Source organism: Lagopus muta, chromosome 5 (assembly GCF_023343835.1).
Source record: "Lagopus muta isolate bLagMut1 chromosome 5, bLagMut1 primary, whole genome shotgun sequence".
In the NCBI taxonomy this organism is placed as follows: domain Eukaryota; kingdom Metazoa; phylum Chordata; class Aves; order Galliformes; family Phasianidae; genus Lagopus; species Lagopus muta.
In genome coordinates this window covers 39,778,363-39,804,653 of record NC_064437.1, presented here as the reverse complement: position 1 = coordinate 39,804,653, position 26,291 = coordinate 39,778,363, and the positions used below count along the sequence as shown (strand labels likewise).

The 26,291-nt window shown below is 38.5% G+C and overlaps 1 long non-coding RNA gene across 1 annotated transcript; it reads right to left on the bottom strand.

Annotated features, from left to right (window-relative positions):
- Positions 1-3,938: 3,938 nt before the first annotated feature.
- LOC125694140 (uncharacterized) lies at positions 3,939-25,281 on the bottom strand. Its single transcript, XR_007377420.1, has 3 exons — positions 25,194-25,281; positions 11,090-11,177; positions 3,939-6,477 (listed from the first exon to the last, which is right to left on the bottom strand). It is a non-coding gene; the product is annotated as an uncharacterized LOC125694140 (long non-coding RNA).
- Positions 25,282-26,291: the final 1,010 nt, after the last annotated feature.

The following is a 26,291-nucleotide window of genomic DNA, read 5'->3' as shown; positions in this document are numbered from 1 at the left end:
GTAAACATCACTGAATGCAAATAATCGAGTGCAGTAAAACACACTGGAGATGACAAAAAGATAATGTTGTAATTTTTTTTTCTTTCCTACTCAGCCAGGTAGGACTAGGAATAGTCACCTCTGGGTTTGTCCAGCTGCATTTCTTTATGCTTTTATTCTTCAAGCCATCTTGCCCATTAGAAATTTATCAAAACTTGCTCACATGATAATCCAAGGGAAAAATTTGACCTGACAGTGGATTATTAGATCAAAGATGAAACATGTGCCATTTGCTATGTTTAAATATTACAAGAATCAACAGTAGTTTTTTTCCCAAGATTGAATACATAGATTTAATATCAACAAACAGTGCATACCTTGTTCTCCATCAGTTTGCCTCCAATCCATGCTCTTTATAAGCAGAGTGCTTATCTGAGGAAAATGTGCATCTCCATCTCATGTAGAAACACAGAAACAAGAGGATTAATTTTGCAACAGTTCACCAGATGAATTGGATTGAAATACTCAGTCATCAAGGTGTGAGCTACCTGTTGATATAGAGAGATGTTTTTACTACAGAGGAGGAGTTGCAGTACAATTTTTAACTTTAATAACTCTATATTAAATATCATAATTCACTGTTTGTGTTTTCAATTATACCACTTACAAATAAGATGCTACTTATGGCAGATTAATTTGTACATCTTCCCCCGGAGATGAATTTTTTTCAAAATACGCAAAACATACACTGGAGAACAAGAACTGCTCTGCTTCCTATCGAGGAGATTACCATGAAGATCTGTGCTCTCCGGTAGTTAAGACAGGATTACTGCAAGTTTGACAGCTTTCAATCAGCCACAAAGAACAGAAAAGAACTATCAGCTTGAAATTATCTAGTAATGTGAAAAAGTGCAGCCAACTTCAGCTGAAATGTCACATCAAATAACCAATTCAGACTGTAGAGGAAAACAAAAGTTTTACATTTATTATCTTTCTCACACACCCTTGGCCTTGTGTCAGCTCAGGCAGCAGCAACAACTGAGGTTCATTAAAAAGCTAGCATGTGTCAACTGCTTTCTATACAGTTTCTAGAAGCCTTCGTCCATTCAATTTTACACTCAGAATGAGACCCAGCAGATGGAGGGGGGGAGGGAAATTTAACCCGAGAAAGGCACTATTTGCAATTTTATACAATTTATTCAGTATTCTCATCTACATTGATTACACTAAAAACTCAAAAGACTCCCAAAGAAGATCAGCTATTTATTACAATCCGCTCACTAAGATTATATAAACTGATACAAAATTATGTTATTTTTTTCAGTGCATGAAGGACATAAAAATGTAATAACAGTAATAAGTAAACACAGTATATTTGGTATGTTCTAGAGGAACATCCAAAATGAGGTGGAACTGGTAGCTAAAAGCCTAGGGCAAAGTCAGATCTATTAATAGTTTCAGTTCATTTTTTTGGGAATAATTGACTTGAATGAAATTCAAATGTATCAGTTTTTTTCCCCATTTAAAAAAGAAAAAAAGAAAATAATTAGAATCACAGAATTGTTAAATTTGGAAAAGACCTCTAAGACCATCTAGTCCAACCATACAACTACGAACAATGCTGCTCACTAAATCGTGTGCCTCAGTACCACATCTACATGTTTCTTGAACACCTGCAGGGAACAGTGCCAACCGGGCACACTGTTGGCTCATGCTCAGTTGAGCATCAACCAACATCCTCAGGTCATTTTCCTCTGCAGCCTTCCAGCCACTCTGTCCAAAGCCTGTAGCACTGCATGGCATTATTACGACAAAACTGCAGAACCTGGCACTTGATCTGGTTGAACTTCATCCCGTTGGCCTCAGTTCAGCAATCCAGCCTGTCCAGGCTCCTCTGTAGGACCATCCTGCCCTCCAGGCAGATTGAAACTTCCTCTCAACTTGGTATCATCTGCAAACTTACTGAGGGTGCACTCAGTCCCCTCATCCAGATCATCAATAAAGATATTTAATAAGATGGGCCCTAATACTGACCCTTCAGTAGCACAACTCATGACCAGTCACACCAGCTGGATTTAACTCCAGAATCTCAGCCTTTTACTTATCCTCAGTCATCACTTTTCCCTTCTCATCTGTAAAGGATGGAGATTCTCCTTAAAAAAAAAAAAAAAAAAAAAAGTCTTTTTTCACTACAGTGGCCAGGTTGATTTCAAGCTGGGCTTTTGCCTTTCTAATTTTCTCCCTGCATACCCTAGTATGCACTCTCCCTGAGTCGCCCATCCCTTCTTCCACAGGAAGCAGACTCTCTTTTTCTCCTGGAATCTCAGCAAAAGTTCTCTGTACATCCACACCAGTCTTCTTCCCATCCAGTTATGGCACAAGCACACAGCCTGCTCCTGTTCCTTTAAGACTTCCTTCTTGAAAAACATCCAGCCTTCCTGAACCCTTTACTCTTAAGAACAGACTCCCAAGGGATTTTCCCTACCAGCATCTTGAATAATTCAAAGTCCACACTCCAGAAGTCCAAGGTAGTAGTTTTTCTGACAGCTGATAACTCGTACAAGCTTTTGTGGCTAATCATCTTAGCTAAATGCTTTTTCAAATACATGCACTATTCTTAAGAAGCTACTGCTAATATAACTACTTTTAGAATTAGCTTTCCAAAATACCTACAGTGAGTTTATAAACAGGATGTCACTAAGGCTGGATGATTTTCTGGTTTTATTTTTCCCTGAACTTTATTTAGTGTGTTCAAGTTTCACTGTGGTGCAGTGTTTTGGTGTAACTGAGCATAGGATGCATAGCAATTACATATGTCCTAGCTGGTTCTTTCTTGAGATAGAATTTTGTTTACCTCCGATGAAAGATCTTAAAAATCAATACAAGACTTTCCCACCAAGATAAAATATAAAGATCCTGAAAATCTGCCAAACTGTACAAGCTTATGAAGAGACTTACGGCAAGAAAGAAGGAGAAGACACACACACAAACACACACAAAAATCTTTCTTTGTATTTTAATCTGTTGTGCAATGGAAAACACCCAGTATACTTCTTGAGCAGAATCTCTATCTTTCATTTGGTTATGACTTTTTTTTTCCCAGAGGGCCTGAAGGAACCTCGGTTCACCAAAGATCCACAGAACAAATGGCAATGTCTTTGAAAGTTAAAATAAATAGAAATACCTTTGAAGTCTTTCCTCTTCCAAAAGTATTCAAAGCCCTTGGCATTGGAGAGGAGGGTTTCCCTGTAGGAAGCTCTGTGTATTACTGTCACAGTCTGATGTCATAGGACATCACTGGATGAAAACCTGACCACTGAAATGAAGAAGGAAGAGTTTTGTTCTGTGAAGAAACAAAGTGAATCCTCACTCAGTCAAAGGCAAAGGCATTTGAAATCAGTTAGGCCGCACTGAGCTAAGAGTAAAACAAAGCCCAGAGCTTAGATGAAGGTAAGCCCGCAGGTCCTTCTAGGACTCTTCTCTACATGCTACCTTATACAATGTTCTGAAGATGCCATTTGACAAAAGGCATATAGTTTGACTAGATACAGCTACTAAAGTAAAATCTTCTGTGGGGCATCAGACTGATTGAGCACCCTCCTTGATCCTTGGGGTAGAGCTGAATAGAGATGATGTAGCAAAGTCTGCTGCCATAAGAATACATTACAGTTTTCCTTTCAGTGTTGCTTAATTCTGATATAGAAAGCAAAGAAAAACTGAATAACAAATGTATGTTTGATTAGGTTTTATAGTTCACCCTCAGAATCCACAGAAACACAATATCCTATATAAGAAAGTTATTCTATATTTACTTTTATCTCTGCATGTAAAAGCTATGTGAGCTTATGCACAAAATACCATAAAACAGTTTGGACTCTATCCATCACATCACTTTTTTGCTATTTCGCTAAACACAAAACCAAGGAAGCCACCAATCTAAATTCAGTTGCTCACTGATGTTTTCAACAGAAAGGTGTCCAGTCAACCTCCTCAAATCACTTTCTTCATTTTTTGCATGTCTGGATCACTGGGACAGTTATTAGGAGCTGATCACAATCACCTAAAATTATCTGAATTACCCATGAACAGGAACAGTACTTGCAAGTTTATGGCTTCAGTTTCTAATATTCCCATTTTCCAAAGTATTTGTTTCTTTTGTATTCTGGAAGCTCCCTTAGATTTGAAAGCATTTAAAAAGAAAAGGTTTCCAGGAAACAAGCAGCTTTGTTTTCCATAAGGGATTTTTGAAACATTTTACTTCTGAAATGATCAAGCACTCTGATTACAGATTCTCTACATTCATTGCTCTGCTTTGCTTTAGACTTTCTGAGTTATACTGTAGTGGTGATCTTCCTTGCAAAGATTTGGATAAAAACATCAAAAGCACACAGTGATCTACATATGACTGTTTCATTTAAATGCCTCACCCCCTAAAGGCTTCTTTGTATCTGCTAATATTTATCCTTTCTCTGCTGTTGTAGACTTTAAGGCAGGTTGAGTTTTCTTTTCCCATCATGTATACTTTCCTATTTTTATTTTTTATCCATCCATAAACAGTTTTAAAGTTCTCAGAATATACTGCCAACTGAGAGCTTGTGATATCAGCATGCTTCTCAACATATTTTACCTAGCCCTGTCTTATTATCTGTAATGGCCATTTCATCTGCCAGGAATGTCTTCATGCCACTTAAAAATAAGTAGTTGTCTCCATTCATATTCTTTATTCCTTTTATAAGCAGACAGAATTCAGCTAAAGATAAATGTATGCATTCACTTTTTTAAAACCTTCCAAACAACCCAATTTCTCTTTAAAGTGCTTAGAAGTGCAGCCTGGAATATGTCTAATACGTCATTTAGAAATGGAAAGTCCTTTTTTTTTTTTTGGTTTCTCTTATCCACAAGTACATATACATTAACCTCAGAAAAAATGACTTAGTAGGAGTTTCAGAAGCCTTCGCATTAAGCAGTTCCTATCCTTCAGTAGAGCCCCCTAAGTAACTATGGAGAGATAACCCTTATTCCTTGGCTAGGTTGATTCTAACTTAGCATTTGTTGTTAGGCTTGTAATATAAAAACACCCTTTCAAATATTTTGCAGTTTTTGTTCTCCTATGGATTTTTACCTCTACTTAAGCACTTCAGTAATTTTCACAGATTATATATATGTATAATGAATTTTCTCCTGTAGGACTGTTTTTTAATAGGTAATCTACTCTATTTCTTAATGTTCAAGGTGATATTAATACAGACAAAAGAATCAAGTCAAAGATTTTGGTGCTATGGAAACATTACTATTATGAAAGAGGCATTTTAGTTTGGTATGGTTTCTCAGTGCATTTCACATTATACTTAATAAAAGTTATGGACATAATAATTTAAGAGAGTACTACCATGGACTGAAGTGCTACTGAAAGCCAGCCTCGACAAACTCTTCTGCAGCCCAAAGTCAAGACCAATTTGAGATTTAATTGATTGTTCTTATTGAGACTCTTATAAGGTGTATCAAATGAAATATCTATTTGCTAATTCACTCTCAGTATACATCACATTAACTTCTCAGGCCAAAGACTTCAAGAAAGACCTTTAAAAATGCTTCAGTTTATCTTCTAAGTGGCCTAACATGACTTAAATGGCCCAATCATACAGCATACCGCTCAGCAGCTATCTTTTTTGCGGAATGCAGAGTCTAAGCATTATATTAAACAAACAAACCCCAAGAAAGGCTCATATACATCCTCAAATAATCTGGCACTCTCATAGCAACACTTGGAAGAGACATAACTGTATATACTACAATCAATTACAAATACTATTCAGCTCTGTCTTGAGATCCTGAGATCTGGCCACCACCTGCAAATACCTGGCTGTCATTTGTATGTGCATGAAGCTGAGCACATGCAATTCATTGCAAGATGAGAGTTTATGCAAACATTGCAACTTCTACAAGTTCTTGTCCTGACTAGCACATCCAGAGATTGTTTATTGCTTAAGGTTAAAAAATCCACAGATGTAGCTTCAGCGCTCTGTACATTAAGGGAATTTGTGTTCAAATACTGGAAACAGTTCCCTGGACTTTTTTGTTTTAATTCTATTTTTGCACATTTCCAGAAAAACAGCAAGCAGCAGCATCAGATCCGTCGTATTACATAACAAAAGTCTGATTCAGTTGTTGGATAAGGCAGTGTCCTCCAAATTGAATTTCTTCTGCTGCTTACCTTATTTAAATATATCAACAAAACTGTTTCCCATCTGTATTGACAGAGCAACAAAAAGTAATGGTGTACTTCTTCGACTGAGTAAACTAAATAATTGCAGAGATATAAATACAGAATGCTGATGAATTAGACTGGGTAAACTCCTTCATTCTAATTGAATATTCACACGATGATTCATATCACTTCTTTCCAAGGAAAAACCCATGGTGGAATTACAACAGATGAGAAGACTGTATAAACACGGAGATTGTTCTTGGCAGACATTACTCCCCGCTGCCCTCTCCCTGGAACGGAGATGAGACGTTTGTGGATTTTAAATGCTTTTAAAACCAGTAGTTTGAAAATTCTTCCTAAGAGCTAACATAAGTCAGCTTTGCTCCAACCTAAAGAAATAATTTCTTGCTTTATCCACATAACATACAGAGAACAAATCATTCACTTCAATTTTTCTGCAGTTCTAGGGTACCTTTCCTGTTCCTTCTTCTTTTTGTCCTTCTTCTCTCTCAAACCCATATTTTTTACTCAATTTGGCCTAATTAAATACAGGTTATGTAACCCTCCAATTCAATTGTGTTATTTTCGTATATCATTATGTTTTGTTTATAAAAACAGTTGCTCAAGAAATGAGCAGATTTTACCAAATGGCAACAACTTATCTGAAGAATTTGTTTACCAAGTTTGTACTGATTTCAACTGTACAGTTTTGTTGAAGCTACAGGTCTTGGGAGATTTAATCTCAGCTTTCAAGTGAGGGATATTTGTGTATCGCTTTGGTTCAGACCTATTAGATGCCCTGTTTAAAAAAACCGCTTATTTCCAGATCTGTCTCTGCTAACATCTGCATTAAAACAGAAAATGACAAACAGCTTCTTACACATAGGAATGTTCTGGGACTCCTCTCTTCTGGATCATCCAGAAACTAAGACATCTTCGTTTCATTTCTTAGTCACTAACTAATCATCAGTTAAACTAAGTGTGTGCCATAACAAGTTCCTATATTCTAGAATCAATTTTGGCACTCATAATGTTATGAACATCTTGTAATACAGAGCTAAGCAACAGAAGGAAGAAAAAAATGTGAATCATTAGTACATGAAAGCAGCTTCCTGTTCTAAAATCACAGTTTTGTTACATCCTAAACAGAAGGAAGGATATGAATCCTGTCATCTTCTAAGAATACCTTTGATTATGCAGGTTTCTTGTTTTGCCTTATCGCTGCATTTTTCAGCTTGGTCTAAAGAAATTATATCATCATCTTGTCGCTATGCTGCCTTTTACTGTCAGAACCAGCTATATGATAAACGGGACTCAGTCCCTTCTGTTTGCCATTTATTCTAGCCAGGTGGAGCAAAGCATCTATGTGAAGAATGTAACTCTAGATTCAGAATCTGAGTGAGTGGAGTCACTATTTCATAAAGGCACTTTTCTACCATTTAACAGCATCAAAAATTCCAGAGAGCTGTGATCCAGCCTGGAGTACCTGAGGGGTAGCCTGAGCCTCATCACCTGCCACAGCAGCACAGCTGAGAAGGACCACCCTAGGCTGGTGTTTGACAGCCTGAGAAGAAAGCCATGCTGCTATGGTGGCTGAACAGCTTAAGGTCTTCTTAAGTAGATTTCTTTGGCCATCTAAGTTTCACCATGCGCCAAAGACCCGGAAGGATACAGAAATGGGTTCTAGTTACCATAATTATGCCATCCTCATCCTTCCTCTCTCTGATGGAGAATCTCGGCTGCATGCCAAATAGTTACTGGGCTTTAGATATACAAATAAAATCAATATATTTAAATTGATGACATTAATCCCTTCCTCAGCCTAAAGGAGTATGGAATTATACATTTTTGTTTACAGTGCTAGCAAGACACACCTTCTCAAAGGTAATCCTCATTCTGCCTGTGGGAGGAATAAGGCAACAGCCGAGCATTGTGTTCCGGGCTCTACAGTATGGACATTTAGTAATAGTTGTTACCCTCTGCTGTGGTGCATTTCCTCCATATGTCTTATAAGTAAGTTTCTTTCTATCTTTAGAAAGAAAAAAAGATCTAAAAATAGAAAGAAAAATGTTTGAAAAAAGCTATCTGTGTCAGAACCATCTAATTCTCATGCTCAGAATCTTATTCTCTTTCCCAAATATAAAATGTCAACACCTCTCAAAATAAAAATTAAACCATCAGGATTAATTAGCACTGCAACTGCACTTAGAGTACACACACACACAAAGTACAACTTCTTACTCTTTTTACTCATTTAAATGCACAGTGCAAGTTGAAAAAAATGTCTGACGTATAACCTTCCCTTTAACTGAGATAGTCAGTCCTCCCCTTTTCTCTCATATTACAGATACCTACTCACAGTTTGTTTTTCTAAGACCTTTTGAACAAAACCTCAGATGGCTTTTGCATGCAGCTCTATCTACCACTGAATATCCAGATCGCTTATCAAAGTGTTATCCAAATTCCCCAATCTTCTCATTCTTTCAATCTTTAATTTTTTTTTCTACCACTGAATCCCATTATTGTATCAAAGAGATGTGAAAACAGATCTCTCACAATCTCTCTCATGTTTATACAGTAGAAGTGCAGAGAGCTCTAATTCAACTCCTGCTAAAATAAAACAAGGTAGCAACAGAATTCCACGTGAGCAGGAAATGGCAGTTATTTGATTCATCTGCAAACTGATGATACAATTTCATATGCATACAGATATTTAGGTAGTCCTTTTGTTTTAAACTTTTCACAGCCTTTGTTTCATCATTTCCACTGAAAACTATTGAAAATTCCAACAGAGAAAGATGGGTTTATTTTTTCCTTCTGCAGGAGGTCTGTCTAAGCCAGATATATTGACACTGAAATAACAGCAACAACTTTCATTTGCAGATAGTAAAACATTAAACATTAAAGTTGATTTACTGAAAGACTTAATATACATAACAGTTCCAATTAGCCAAGAGAATAAAAATAAATTGGATTATACTGTTAGCGAACAGAGCCAACAGAGGTAAAAAATTTCTAACGTGATGATTCTTTAGGAAAAAAATAGATTAATAGAAGAGGTTTGGTCAATTAATCTCCATAGCATTCTGGGTACTGTTCAGCAGTGACACAAAGAGGGACAAGGGAAGGCCAGAATAAAGGCAAAATCCAAGTGGAACATGTATGTAGATACACATATAGTTCAAAAGTAGACTCCCACTTCCAAACTACCAACAATGCCGTTTTTCAAATGCTTTACTCCCAAATCAACGTCTGATGTGTGATGTGAGCTGACATTCGCAAAAGGCTGTCTGTGCACATGGCAGTGAGACCATCTGCAGTTACATGAAACCACATTAACAAGAGGAAGAGAGATTCTAAGGAATAGATGCGCTCCTGGCTTCAAAAGCTATTTCAGTTATGGGGTTAAGAATAGTTTTCCATAACTACAGTGATTTCTTCTTTTGAAGGGTCTGAACACTGCAGGGACAAGAATGGTACATCTATATCAGTCCCTTGCCTGGGAATCGTAGGAAAGGTGGCTGCACTGAAACTGCTGAAGAAAAAGGTAGAACATAGCCTTTAGAAGCAGCTGAGGATCCCCTCTAGTCAAGCAGACTTCAGTCAGACTGTTGTTATAGGTCCAAATAAGCTTTCTTCACTTGCTTCACCTAAAGCACCGACCCTCAGCATGGGAGTAAAATGAGGTGGCAATGGAGTTCCTCATTTGAACCTGCCATAAGCAGGTTGTAATTATGAATACCAGAAACAGGTGATAGAATCAGGCCCATATGCCTTTTGTACCTGTTTATAGCTTGTAATGCTACTGAGAACTCCTGTGCAACTTTTCTATTTTAACAGACAGAATACCAGTTCTTTAAAAATTTTCTTTTTTTTTATCATTCACGTTATTTCCTTCAGGCCAGAGTCTTCTAATATGAATACTTCAAAAGCTTTGAATTGGAGTTGTATAGAAGAATCTAATCCTGCGTATGAAATTTGACTATACCAGGGCTTCTGCATATTTGCTTTGTTCCCTGCTGTTGCATCATTAATCAATGACTTTTATTTTCTCTCATGAGATTTCAGTGCATCATAATTGCAAATATTATTTTTCTTCACTCATTCCAGACAAAAAATAAATGCATCTTTATGATTTTCATGCAGCATTCTCTCTCCTCGTGCCCAGTTATCATGTTAAAATGGCTCTGTTATAAAAATATTATTCTTGCTAGTGTCTCCAGAGTTTCAGGCTCTGGAGATGCAAGGGAGGAACCACAAAAAATACAGGCATATTACAAAAAGCTTACTATAAAAAATTCTGAGGTTCTACCAAGAACACAACACAAAACTCTTCTGGCACAAAACTAGTCTGGCATCCCTACTTCATTCCCTATCCGTTCCAGATATCTGGGCATAAACAGCAAGTTGCTTGGGAAGAAAGTATTTTTCAGCTATACCAGCCTGCAGCTCAACATGTAATTCATGAACAAATTCCTCTTTTTAAGAACTGTGGGGGTAGGAAATGCCAGCTCATATTTTTTTCTTGATAGTCTGCCATCATGGAAACCTGTAGCATCTTAGAGCTACTAAGCAACCAGATATCTGTTAGGTAAACTTTGAACACATATAATAGCAAAACATATGTATTTTACTTTCCAGTTCAATTTCTTTCATTGTTCAGCTAAACACTACGCTCATGCTTTTTTTCTTTTCCTCTTTTGCAGAATATATAAAACCATCCTGAGAGATCACAGTTTCAAAAAAAACCAGGAGTGTCATATAATCAGACATAAGCCCAATTCCTGTCATCTTGCATATGTAAATTCAGTACAGATTTTAGATTCATCACTGTATCATGTAAAGAAGCATAGTTGTTACTGGGAACATCAACAGCACTCTCTCACAGCATACAGTGCTTACCTGGGCACCCTTGTGGGCTCTCGGTGCTGGTCTCCCCAAGAATTCCTAGTTCTCCTCTGACTGGTGCCAAGGACTCAAATACGACAAGCTGGAACAGAGCACAGACACAAGAAAGGAGGACCACACACTAGACATGTTTTTAAAAATGATTAACATGAAACTTTGCTGGGGTACCTTCTTTTAACTTCATGCGTGACAGGACTTCACCTGTTGTATGCCCTATCTGAGGCTTTATGTAGTTTGTAAGTAGCATACGAGCTTTCCCTCCTTTTTCTCTGGGGAGAGGATGGAAGACATCACTTATCTCGCAAATAAATTAAACTACTAGTTGTAAACGTGCTTTGAAAAATGTAGATTCTTGTATCAGTTAGGAATCATTAATTTGGCACGAAGGAAAGAAAAGGTGGGAAGAGTGTCTGAGACTCCATCTTCTGTAAGCATTTTGTTTCAGAGCATGTTTTCATCATTCTTCCAGAAAAGAAGTTTGGAGTAATTTTGATCTGATAAATGTTCCCTGAAGAAGAATTTCTTTGCTATAGGAAGTTCATCACAAATACAGACACTAAACCTGGCAAAAGGGAGATTTTGCTGAAAGAGTCTAAAGCACTCTTTCCAGAGCATCACTACTGCTTATTTATTTGCACATATGAAATCCAATCTTTATACACTGCCCTTAAGAAGAGTTTGGCTAAGCCTCAGGTTTCCTCTAATGAGAGTGCTTAACCCTAAATTCCAGCTAATCCAGCATCTCATTCGTCCAGCCTGCCCTGACCCTTTGTAAGCATTAATAGAAGTGTTCTGTGTTCAGTTACATAAATGTTAAGGGAAAGTGTGTGGGGGGAGGGGGGGGGGAAGGGGGAGAAAGCGCACTAAACTGGCACCACTGGGAAGAAGAGCAGCAGGGAGGGAAGTAGATGAAATGCAGATGAAATATTTTGTCTCTGATTTTCAAATGGCCAGAGCCCTGTCTGGCACTGCCTGGAAAAGCACTCTTCTTGCATGCGGAGGGAAAAAGTTTAAGTGGATTGTTTTACCTCAGGAATTGATTCAGTTTTCAGCAACAGGATTCCAGACAGTCTTTTGTTCTTTGCATCAGAGCTAAGTAATAGTAGCTGTCCCTTCAGGAGGACAGGGACCTCATTTGTCATAGCTGTCTTTAAATTCTGAAACATTTTGTAACAGCAATGGTATAGCATAAATTTATAAGTACAAACATGAGAAATGTTTGTGGGCAGAGAAACATGTAAGCATCTGAGGTTCATCTCATAAAATTGATGCTATATGATGCCAGATACATTTCTTAGCTGTATCACATAATGAGAAAGGGAAAGAACATCTGGTGGGAGGGAGCCAAGAGAACAGAAGAAAAACTGTGCCTTGCTGATCTGAAAGTCCAATGACACGTTGCCAGGCTCTGGTGGCTCACAGCCCAGGACTGCTTGAGAACAGATGGAATATAGCATGTTCCCCTCCGAAATTAAGGCAAATACGGGAAAGAGAAAATAAAAGGAAATGCAGCTCAGATTAGTACTTTCTGATCTACACTTCCTATGCCATACTTGATTCAAAGCTCTTCGAAATGAACAGAAAGTGCCCCATTGATTTCAGACAGATTTAGATTTTTTTTCAGGGCCTAAAGAAGGAGTTAAAAACATGGCACAGCAGAAAGCTCGCTGGCATCATGGCTCTGTGGGGAAGTACAGAGCTCAGCCTGGAGCCATGCATGTTTATCAAATGCTCCTCTTCCTTGGATTGCCCTTGAGACATGTTTCATCCAGTAAAATCCAGTGAAAAGATTTAAAATACCATTTTGTTTGCATATATTTGACAGAAAAGCTAAGCATTCTTCCAGAAGATTTGTGATTCGAATAATACTTTTCCTGATATCTGGAGTAAGAGAATATTTTCTCTTTTTCCTGGCAAAAATCTTCCCAGAAAAGAAGTATATTCTTTCTGTATATTACTTGACATTTTGGTGTATTAACACCTTTTTTTTTTTTTTCTTTTTTACTCAACACCGTTATTACAATCTACATTGCTTTGGTCTTTCAATACTACTCCTGCTTCCTAACAACCATTCTCAATATCCCCACAGATGCACATTCATTTCAGGTTTCTATAGCTGGTAAGCATTTCATTTTTCCCTATAATAGCAATTTACTTTGATGTATTAAAAACGTCCATCAAAATCTCTGCAACTACAGTCATTATAAAACACCCCAATATTTACATGGCTTTGTATCAACAGGAGAACTCTCTCACACGCACACACAAAAAAAAAACTATAATTCATCCTGCCTCTTAGTCCAGTTTTATGCACATCAGATGGTTAAAATAGCTCTCTGGAGCTTCATACATTCATTCTGTCTGGAAACAAATCAAACAATACTCCCTTTTATCTCTCTTCCAAAATCTCTACACAACCTTCACAAAATATTTTTAAATAATAAATAATACATATAACCCACTATGTCTTCAATTATTTCATGTTCTTCTGTGAGCAAGGTAGCAAGTGTAACACTACAAGCATTTAGTTCTATGGTACTTCAAGAGGATTCCATGCTGTCTTCTCCACATATCACTAATCACAGGGTCAAAGACAAAAAATTAACACAATTTAGATGTAGTATACATACAAATATCCACCATGAAAACTATGATAAGATGCTAAAGTCTGTGTGTCCCTGTTTGACAGAATGATAAGTTTTCAGTGTCCAGTTGCCAAAAAAATGCTCTGTTGCCTAAGCAGAATGTAATGTAAGAAGCAAAATGAGCAGCTGAAGCATATTCAAGTGACATATCCAATGGAACAAGAGCTGAGCAGAGAGCACAGCTCACTCAGAGTTACTACAGAGACACGCACATTTAAAATAGCAGACAGACAGGAAAGGCTTTGGAAGGGGCTCAACAGGCTGAAGAAGAAATTAAAATGCCATAATTTGAAACTTGACAAAAAAAGCTTGATCAAATCTGCTACTATGGCCTGCTTACAGATGAAGTTTGGGCAAGGGGAAATAGAATGCCTCCAAGGCTACCAGTGAAGCAAAAAATTACATTAGCTTTACAGCCTGAAGCATATTTGTTAGTATTTAACAAATTATGTGCTTCATTTAAATACTGTTGCTGGTAGCCAAATAAATTAAAATCACCTCATTAGGCTTTACATCAGTGAAGTTAAAAAATTAAAGGAGGTTTTTTTGAGTTTGTTTGGTTTTTTAACCCACTGTCTAGGTATCTTTCCACTTGTATAGTCAGTGCCAGTAGGGACCTATGTCTCACTGAGGCTTTTTCCGTATCATTAGTCTCTAGGCATTCTGAACCTACATAGCTGTAATGAACGACAAGACACATGTGATTTCAAAGTACGGCCATGGTGCTACAATCAAAAAATACGATCATTCTAATATCCTAAATGTATCAGTCTGAAGAATTTATAGCTCAGAAGGCCCATATGGTGCCCTCAGGTAAAGGCAGACTGTATTTTGCCAGCATGTCATATGAAATGCAAGTATAATCCTATGGGGGGAAAGAGGAGAAAGCTGGAAGAACCAGCTACTACTTTTCTCCTTCCCCTTTATAGAGCATGACTTTTAACAAGTTGTTTTATTATGTGCGTCTTAGGTACTCTATTTGTGACATGAAGACACTGTAAGCCCAAATTTAGATCCTAATCTTTCTGGTCTCCAGACAGCCAGCACAGCTTTACCAAGGGCAGATCACGCCTAATCAGACTGGTGGCCTATGATGGAGCAGCAGCATTGGCAGATAAAGGAAGGGCAACTGATATCATCTAACTGGACTTCTGCAAGGTCTTTAACATGGTCCCGTACCACAGCGAAACACAAATGTTGAAAAACAACACTGAGATGAAGTCTAACCATCAACCTATTCTCTCCATGCCCACTAAACCATGACCCTAAGTGCCACATCTACAGGGTTTCCTGAATGCCTCCAGGGACAGTGAATCCATCACTTTCCTGTGCAGCCTGTTCCAATACCTGTCCACTCTTCTAAAGAATAAAGTTTTTCAAATATCCAACCTGAACCTTCCCTTGTGCATTTAGAGGCCATTCCTACTCATCCTAATGCTTGTTACCTAGAAGAAGAGGCCAACAAGCATCTTGCCACAAACTCCTTCCAGGTAGTTGTACAGAGATTTAAGGCATCCCCTGAGCCTTCTCCAGACTGAACAATCCCAGTTCCATCAGCTGCTCCCCATAAGGTTTGTGCTCCAGACCTCTCACCATTGCCCTTCTCTGGACATGCTGTAGCACCTCTATGTCTTGTAGCGAATGGCCCAAAACTGAACACAGTACTGAAGGTGCAGCTTTACTATTGCCGAATACAGAGGGACAATCACTTCCCTGCTCCTGCTGACCACACTATTTCTAATGCAAGCTAGGATGCCATTGGCCTTCTTGGCCACCTGGGCACACTGCTGGCCAGTCTTCCACATCAGCTTGTCTTACAGCATACAGGGTCAGTTCATTTCTCCAATTTCTAACTTGAAGAATGTCCAGCTTTCCTGGAGCTATCCTTGTCTCTGAACCAAACAGAGATAGATTTGAAGGCTGGACTATTCAGTAGTTAAAGAACTGGCCAGTTGGTGACAGCCAGCAGGTAAAGGGCTCTATGTCGTGGAAGCTGGTGATGAATGCCGTCCCCAGGGATCTATCTTGGGACTGATGCTTTTCAACATCTATATCAATGACATAGACAGTGGGATTGAGTGCACCCTTGGCAATCTTGATGATGACACCAGATTGAGTGGTACAACTTGATACAACTGAAGGAAGGGATGCCACCCAGAGGGACCTGGCCAAGCTTGTGAACTGCCCCGTGTGAATCTAATGAGGTTCAAAAAAGGCCAGGTGCAAAGTGTTGCACTTGGGTCAGGGCAATCCTAGGTAAGTGTATGGACTGGGATAAGAACTCACAGGGAGTTGCCCTGTGGGAAGGGACTTGGGGGTCCGTATGGAGAAAAAGCTGGAAATGAGCCAGCAGTGTGTTCTTGCAGCCTGGAAGGCTAACTGTATCCTGGCAGCAAAAGAGAGATAGCCAGCAGGTAAAGGGAGGCGATTGCCCTCTATTCTGCTCTCATGAAGACCCATTTGTAGTACTGCATCCAGGTCTGAGGTCTCCAGCACAAGATAGATGCAGAACTGTTAGAACAGGCCTTGAGGAGGGACATAAAGATAACAAAAGGACCAGAGCACATACGCTACAAAGAAAGGCTAAAGCAGATGGATTTGTTCAGCCTGGGGAAGAGAAGGGTTCTCTGGGGAGAGCTCATTGCAATCTTCCAGTACTTAAAAAGGAGCTTATAATCAGGAAGAAGACTCACTTTTTACATGGCAAACAGCAGTAGGACAAGGCAGAATGGATTTAACTTCACAGGGAAGATTCAGATTAGATGTTTTAGGGAATTAATTTACTCAGAGGGTGGTGAGGTATCAGCACAGGTTGCCCATAGAAGCTGTGGATATAGCATCCATGAATGTGTTCAAGGCCAGGTTGAATGGGGTTCTGGGAAGTCTGATTCCTTCCAAAGCAAGCCATTCTATGATCATTTCTGTAGCCGGACACAAGGAAACATGAAGTACAAAAATGAAGGTAGAAATTAAGCTGAATTTAAACCTTTAGCCTTCTTTAAAGAGTCTTCAATTTATGGAAAGGAAAAAAAAGCAGCATGAGTCCAATACTCTAAGAATGTATGACTGAATATCAGTCTTGTACAACCAACTTATAGAAAAACTCTGTATCATGATGGATAGGAAAGACTGTATGTATAACTTCCTAAGTATCTGCAAAATATGGCAAACTCTGGAAGATATTCTGACAGAAGGAAAGAATTTCTACTTTCTTTTAAATAGCTCATTTGCTCTGGAATGTTGTTTGGGGAAACCAAAATCTGTGCAAATATGCATTGTGTGCAATGTGCATGGCAAGGATATTTATTTTGACATTTTCTAAGTTAAGCACTTCGACTTTTAATTTGAAGTGTTATTTTGGGACCCAGTGTAGCACTTTCCATTATTTCTTTTAAATATTTAGTGTTGAATAAGATGTTTTATTCAATCAAAACATCTTTCTTTCCTCTTTCCCAGCGATTTATGTTTTGCCATGGAACAACAAACATTTGTTTCAGGTCACCTAGTAGTAACTTTTTCAGAATGATTTGCATAGCCCTACTCAAGGGATGTTGAAAAACTTACAGGATATTTCCCCAGCTGTGCTACAGAATAAAACGGAGACAGCACAACTTATCAGATATAACTAGTACCAATATGGGTCAACATTTAAACAAGTATTTAGGATTTGCCACTCCTAAATGCCAATATCCTATTGAACCTAGAAAAAGAATTACATATTTCTGACAAAACATCTTCCTAAAAGTTTTCCCTTTGGAAGACAAAGGGATTTGGCCAACCTCTTTTCAGTGTTCTGTGAGGACAGGACAAGGGAAAATGGTCATAAACTGGAGCATAAGGATTTCCACACCAATATGCAAAAGAACTTCACAGTGAGGGTGACTGAGCACTGGAATGGGCTGCCCTGAGAGGCTATGGAGTCTCCTTCTCTGGAGATATTCAAGACCCATCTGGATGCTTCCCTGAGCAACCTGGTGTGGGAAGCCTGCTTTGGCAGGAAGGTTGGACACAGTGATCTCTGGAGGACCCTTTCAACCCCTACAGTTCTGTGATTCTGTGAAGTCCAAGGTATGTGAAGTAAACAATAATGAGAGAATAGCTTGATGGTTATCATAGTTGTTGTTTTGTTTGGGTTTTGTTTTTTTTTTTTACTAAATTACGTGCATGAACTCTTTCTCCAGCTATCTTTTGGTACCAAAGTATTTACTCTAAAAAGTTCCTCTTCTTTAGAAATATGAATTTGACTTGTGATGACTGACTGATGTGTCCAATTCTTGCATTTTGGTATTCCTTTAAAGCGGTGATAACTGTTTACAAAGTCCTAACCAGTATTACAAACCATCCAACACTAAGCTAACAGTTAAAGGTAAGGAACACAAGACTTCCGTCCACCTACAGCAAAAGAAAAGCTAGGTAAAACTACATTTTAAATTAGTTGACTATACTGTCACCAGTTAAAACAAGTTAAGAAACAATATTATTCCCTCGCTAGCTTACTGGATCAAAAGGAGTTATTTCTCATCTGTGTAAGAGCCAGCTTCTGGTTAGGGTATCTGTGTTTTTGATGCCATGCTCTGCTTGTTCTACAGTAGAAATCTTTTGTAAATAGAGGGCTGCCAAATATATCAAATTTCTCATTTCACTGTAGTGTAGAACTGAGCTCATTATGATTTGAATTAGGTGCATCAAATTCATTTCACCTAATCTGATCAGACTTACCATATGCTGCCTAGGTCAAGAAATACAATTTATAAAATGCAGTACTGGGGATACCATTAACATGTTATTTATCTCTCTTTTCCATTTTATTTCAGACTTACAAAGTATAATAGAGGTGTTGAAACAGCCACATTTCTACCAAACGTAATATCTCCCAAAGCATATTTAATTTTCATTTGCAATTCTCTATCTCATGGTCTATTTGGTGATTCTAAGCTGTTCAGACCCAAAGCACCTACACAAGCAGCGCCATTTTAGCAGAATTTCATTGGTACGTTATACAAATATTGATTTTGGATATAGGGTATAGGATGTTAGTTCTTCAGAATATCGTATTCAGAACAGAGTATGAAAAACTATGCATACTGTCAGTGCATGCTATGAAATTACACTCAAGGCAAAAACTGCTGCTCTATCAGTAAATCTGCTATCACTTTTTATAAGGGAAAGTGAAAAGTCACAGAAGCAGCATTACAGACAGGAGGGAGGAATTAACTCATCCCCATGCTCGTCAAGAGTGACAGTAAAGCTGTGCTCCAAAGATTACAGTCCCATCACATTTATCTAAACTGGAGTTTGCACTACACATCCTTCTCCCCCACTACTCCCACCTCCACATTCTCTTTGGCCAGCAGAGCTTTGCAACCAAGATTCCAAAAGCCAAAAGTCCTGGCCTCTCTGACCTCCCCCTCTTGCCAAGCTGATGTGCAAATAACACCACAGATTCCAGTCTCTGCTTTGTTCCTGGGATGCAACATTCAGGCCACATAGATAGAAATGAACCAGAGCTGTTCCCTCTGCATTTACATCCTCAGTGCTCACTTCCCAACTTGCAGGGAAATGTACACTATCTTGCTTCCTACCATATTTTGGAGCAGAGCTGGGATCACGAGAGCAATGGAAACTGAAGGGGTGTTATAAGGCAGTCTTTTATTTTGTGGTTCCTCATCAACAAATAAATAGAGTTAAACATACATTTCCTACTTGCTTTCTCACTTTCCTGCAGTAGCTTTTTCTTTGGTGAGAGCTTCTCACTCCATAAACAGCTGCAAAATGAGATTTTCAACAAGGAAAAAGGTGACCCCATAGCTAACTACCATGTGACAACAGATAGCTGTTTTCCTTCTGAATCAACATCTGTCCCTCTGTATAAGGGGAAGATGACCTGCACTGTTTCTGCTACACTTAGGATCAAGCTAGAAAAATTACTACACCTAAATCCAAGAGGAGAGTTCTGAGCTAGGGATTGCAGGATGACTTCAGCCAGGCTGCCTCTCCACAACCCTCAGTATGACCCAGCAGAACCCAGGCTGCCTTTTGTTCTATCCATCTCTCATGGGCACTTGTGCTTTACATGAGATGCAGATATGCCTGGATGCTGAGGAACTTTCCACTGTCTCCACAACAGGTTACCCAGTCCTCACCTGGCCAAAGTCCATGCACAATTTACCAGAAATGAAAAGAAAAAAAAGAAAGAAAAAAAGAAATGACAGAAAAATCAGGAAAACAGGGAAAAAAAGAAAAAAAAAAAAGAAAAAAGAAAGAAAAAAAAAAAACTAGAAGAAAAAAGAAAGACAGAAAGGGAAAAAATAGAAAGTATAAGAGGAAAGCAGTAAAATGAAAGGCCAACATCCTTTTAATGAAACCAGATGTTAACTGTGGAGATCAGAGGAGAGGACCAGAATGGAAAACAAATTGAAATTCTATTTCTTCATACTGGCATAGCTAAAACAAATATGGTTTTCTATATGCACCTAAAAAGATAGATGAACCTATTCTCAGGGCTTCCATGAACAAAAGAAGGGAAACTGTACCACTAGGGTACTACAGCCATTAGCATTTTTTGCCAGATGATGAGAAAGCATTTCATAACAAAACATGTACGGTCAGCAGAATATGAGCATTATATGTTATTGCCTGCCTGATTTTCATCTTTCATTTCAATGTTCTGATTTATTTATCTCCTTCTAGTCGTTAATTTTATCTTTTCTCTTTTCTCTTTTCCTTCATCATAGACTTTATAAAATGCCTGAAGAAGTTCAGGGCTCTGAAGCAGTAGCCTGAGTTAGATGTGCTTTACAGGGCTGCTTGGAGTGCCAGACAATGAACTTCACAAAATGAAATCATTGTTTAGCCCCATCACAACACAACTGCAGATGCATTCCTGCAGGAATTCATACAGAGCAGGCTGCATTGTCCCTTTAGGAAACACCAGTGTTTTAGCAATGCAGTGAGGAGTGTAATGCAGCCAGGACAGTGGGATGACTCACTCTCCTTGCACGAGACCTAGAGGCAGATGGAGGCAGCTGTCTGCTCAGAGGAATCTCTCTTCAAGGCTATGACTTTGTCAAAACCAAAGGCAAGCCAAGACTGCTGAGACATCTATCCCTGCATGATATGCATAGCACTGCAGCACACTCAGCTTACCATGTAGTTGATAGGTTGCAATTACATCTTCCACTGCAAGACTCCAGTTTAGTAAAAGCCACAGACATGCTACAGCTCTTACTTCAGAAGCTACCCCACTGACTTTACAACTGTTTTTCACAAAACCACTTGGGTAAATTTGACCAGAGAGGAGGGAGAAAACTGTGCAGTCTCAGAAGATGATAAAACGATCCATAATCTTGATATTTATTCTTCAGAGATTGTATTAAGGTATTTGCTTTAGTGAGCAGACAATGGTTAGGAATAGAGGAGGCTTAACCTGTATTCAGGGCATTTGTGTTGCCAGAGTACTTCAACACTTGGGGAAAAAAAATGTTTACCTACATCATTGTTATAAAGGTTTGAAAGTCCCCATTGCTGAATGGGATTAGTTTTTATTTATTTCTCTCTTTTAAGGATTAGCACAAGCCAAAATGAATATATGCATTTCATTCCAGTGGGAAAAAAAAAGTCACATGACTGAGAAAAATAAAGCAAACAAGCATGTTGGTCTTAACTCCGCAATTTGCAAAAGCAAACTCAAGCAGAGTGATTAAAAGCATGTGAAACAAGAAGTGTGTCCTTTAAATACCAACTTATAATTGAAGTGATGTGAATACATAAATCTAATTATGCTCATTTAGGGTATTTTATTTAAACTGCTTTGATATAAATTGCACAATCAATTCTTTTATTAAGAATGATCAATTTTCATTCCAGTATTTATTAATAATAACTGACAAAGTATCAGGGACTTACCATTTCTATAAGTACAGCAGTGATGGCTTTACAGCACAGCTAAATTTAATAACCTAATGCTCAGCAGCAGCGTATTTCTGACATTAATGCAGTCTGTGACAGGACTAAAAAAGGGCTTAGATTTAGCCATACAGAGTAAGATTTCTTAGAGTTTCAAACGGCAAAGTATAATCCAATTAGATGAGATTTTCCATAATTTTGCCCTTCTTTCTTAGCTGGTGCACACATCTCTATTGCAATTAATTACCGCTCCCTTTCCAGCTGACCTACCACTGAAAGCAATGAGAGCACCCCTGTTTCTGGCTGAGCTGCAGTCCCACCCAGCAAGCAGAATACAGCACAGCATACCTGGTTGCTTCTGAGCCTGGAGGACAAGACTTGCACAGGCATCAGGCAGATGCCTTGCACAGAATTCACTGCTATGCTTTGCCTCAAAGAAAGATAGTTGAGCTTCACTGGATGGAGAGGTCATCTCTTTAGCCACAAGTCTGCTCCAGAGCGTAGACCAGTTCTGCTGTTGTAAACATAATCTACCATGCTTGCTTGATTTCTTATTTGAACTTGAATTTGGCATCCAGCCAGTAGTCCTTTTTGCAACATTATCCCCCAGAAGAAACCACTTGTTAATGCTTATTATTTCCTGCTACAAAGAGTGCAATGCGTAGATATAGGATCACTGCTCCACATTTTCAATACAGCCCTGTGTCTCTTTTAGCAAGGTATTTTCTTCAGACCCCAACCTATTTGTCTCTCCCTCTTTTCAGTGTTCTCCTTAAAACATGGGAATCCAAGAGCTTACTGACGTAGTCTTTCCCTGGCCAGTTGCTGGCTCCACACACCCTGGTATCACATGAAGCATCCAACTTTGGGGAAAAAGACAAATTGAAAATGAAATAAAATATACACTTATAGAAATTCGCATGTTTCAGGCTTTGGAGAAAAGTTCAAGCACAGCAAAGTAGACGTTTTAGCCACACATTTACAGGAAAATATTTATTACTTTGCCTCACAGAAAAGGCTAAGGCATCTGAATCAAAAATCTACTCATCACTCGTACATCACATACAAGCAACAGGGAAGAATCAAATCGTTTCTTCCCTATCACTTAGCACAGTGTCTCATTTCCTTCATTTGAGAAGTGTAAACAGACTCTTTATCACTTCCCACAGTTTCTTCTTTTTGCTTTAAAGAACAAGACATACTGCAGATCTCTAACAAGAACACACTTTCCATAGGTGTTTGATCAACATAGCCAGGACATTTTGTAAACTATTTTTATCATTGTAAATTCTTGTGATTTAAGAAGATAATTAAATATAATTAAATGGGAAAGCTTCAGTGCTAGAGTTAAGAGACTGCAAAGGACTTTAGCTTCTATTATAACTTAAACGCATAGATATTGTACATGCCAGAAGAAACACATCCTAAAATATAATGAAGTGACAGAACACAAAATTTATATTTACCATGGTTGAAATTTCAATTTGTAGGCCCTGTTATACTATGACTCAGGAATAGTTTTTGATTTCTGAATATTTTCTCCTTGGCAATACTACATAAAGGCAGTTTACTCAAACTTTAGAAATATCTCACAGGAGACGAAGATTGGTATGCATACTACAATAAAGAAAAATGCAAGGAAGAATCTATACTGTGTTTCTGTCTTATTCAAAGGAAAAAAATCGGGTTAATATTAATTCAGTCAAAATCATTTTACTTGTCTCAAATGCAGGGCTTAGGGGTAACCTTTTTAAAAATTAAAAGGAAGCGAATTCACAGACAGTTAAGCTTCAGCTTCTCAACATCTTTTCCAGAACACTAACTAGTAATACTGAAATCCTCCACTTTCTCTACCAGTGCATTAATTACCAGTCATATTTCAAGCTCCCATGCATGGTACTTTAAATCAAAGATGTTCAATGCAGCTCTACAACAATTTATATGAACAATTTATCTTTCACAGTCCAATTGAATTTTATGCAGACACACTCATTCCTACCCTGTTATTTAACAATCAGGGCCCACACAAAATAAATAGAGGAAAACCAGAAGAATTCTTATTGTTGATTGTAATGGGTACCTGATCTCCAGGTACAGTTAACTACTTACTTGGCCTTGAACAATTTATTATAACAACAAAGAAGTAAGTTCACGTTGATAGGAATAGTGTCCACACAACTAAGAACACTGCTTAGCCCTCTAAGCTTGCATTCTATGCTTTATACAGACTCGTGGCTGCTGGAAGGTCTGCCCTGGTCTGCATTTGCTCCTGTACTTTATGTGTAAGATGAGCTATTGGAAACCAGGTGGCAGAGCAGAATGTTTTTTCTCTGTTCTCCTCATTCCTGTCAACAGTAGTCAGGCCTACTGGACACAAAGCAACTCCTTATCAGCAGCCGACTTTGGCTTCTGGCAAGATCTGAAGCTTTAAATATGTTTATGTGTTCACTAACAGCACTGATTACAACAAAGAGTGTCAGGAGAAGATGAAACTAGAGGGCACTTTTGTCCCATGCAGAACTACAAGAAATAGTTTCAGCACAAGGCCCCCCAGAGCCCTGCATACACGCAGGCAGTGCCAACACTCAGCCCAGGGCAAACACAGTCAGGAACATCCAGCTCCCTGCTCCCCAGCACCTGCCTTATTGCTGACCTTCACACTGGTGCATGGCCACCAGGTTGACATGTCTCTAATTTGAATTTCTATTCAAACTGATTATGATATTCTCACTTGGCTGCCCTTGAATGCAGCTGAATTAAGACACCAGGGTAACAAATGGACCGACACATTAATGGTGATAGATCTCCCCATTCCACAACAGACTAATTTTCATGTGGAAGTCATACTGTCACTAGACATCACTGCCATTAGAAATCAGTTAAATATTAATTAATAGGCATTTAAAATTTTACTAGGTGTTTAGTGAAAAAATCTCCATTGGCAGAATAGTAATTGGCTTTCTAAATTTCACAAATGCCTTAAAAATGATCTTCTCCAACTCTATGCCCCATTGCTCCTCCATTGTAATGCACAGTTCATTTGGTAATCATGTACCTCTGTACAGACAGACAACTATCCATTTCTTCTGACACTGTTCTATAATCCCATTTAATATGTTCAGTTCTTAACAGAAATAAGAATTCAGCAGAAGCAAAAACGTAAACGGAAGCATTTATCAGCTTAAAAAGAAACAAAAGACTTAATTTTCAGAAACTCACTTATGTTCCAACAGAAATAGTCATTTCCAAGCACCCATTCCAGGAGTGTGAACTTAATGGAAAATTTCAAGTTGACTGTTCCCTGCTTCATGCTACTCTGTCTCCTCATTTTAAGAAGTCAAAACAGGCTATTAATCATTTCACCCCACATCCATAGGCTGTGAATGCTTCAAAAGGTAAGCTGTAATCGTCTGAGGAGAAAAAGTAACAACAACTAAAAAAAAAAAACAAACAGAAGACATGAGAGCAAGGAAGCAAAATCGTTATATAAACACACCACGATTAGGAGACACATTTCAAACTGATGATTAAATTATACACTGTCTCACCTGCATTTCTTACAGATCTCAGCCTCCTCACTGGGTTGATATACACAGCCACCAACAAGGAAAATTATTTCTCTAACCTCACTGACTGGCCCAGGAGAGGAAAAAAAAAAAAAAAAAAAAAAAAAAAAAAAGAGAATTTCATTTAGTCATTTAGAGATCATTCCTACTCTTTTTAATCACTCTTTTTTTTCCCCCTCCCTTTAGCTTTTTTATATGGGAAGTGAAAGTAAAGAGAACCATAAAACACTGAATAAAAGCCAGCTTCCTTTAGCCTACTTGCCAGCTCCCTTCTCCAGGTTCACTCACTCAGGATACCCATTTTGGCAATTGCATCCACGCTTATTCACCTCAGCTGCACACAGAGCTGACAAGAAGAGGCTGAGCAGCTTCACAACCCTGAGGAGACGTCATTCTGCACCACACCAGAGTATTTCTACCTCAGTTACTGCCAAGCCCACCCGAGAGTCACACACAAGTTGCGTCACACAGACACAACTGTGCCCACAGCAGACCTGAGCAGATCCCAGGAACGCAGGCAGTACTAGCTTGTGGTCCACAATGTAGGTGTACCACTTGTGACCTCGTGCAAACACAGCGAGTTCTTCAATAATCCAAGTACTTTTACTCCCCCAGCCACATGTCAATATGTGAGTGTACAGCCATACAGTGTATTTTACCTCAGAATTTTCCTGCTACTCTTAAGGCAAGACCAGTGACAAAGAACATGCTGAGAAGACCAGAGGCCTCCCAGCAAATTATATACAACAGTTTTTGTAAGAGTTGATGTATGCTTCTAAGATATTGGCTTGCCAGAATCTATGAGAAGCTCTAGAAGAAGCCTTATGATAACTGGCTCTCTAGATGCTGATTTTCTCTAATTTTCAGTACAAAACCTATTTAATACCAATGGGGAAGAAAAGCCCGCACCACTAAAAAGACATCTTGCAAATTCAGGGACATCATGACCTCATCACAGCAGCATCTTTAATTTAATGCTGCCTTTACTTCTCATGTAATACCAGCAAATTAAAGCCTTCACATTTTAAACAATTATTGATTTGTCTGATTTATGAATAGAAAGAAAGCTAAGTAGTCGAA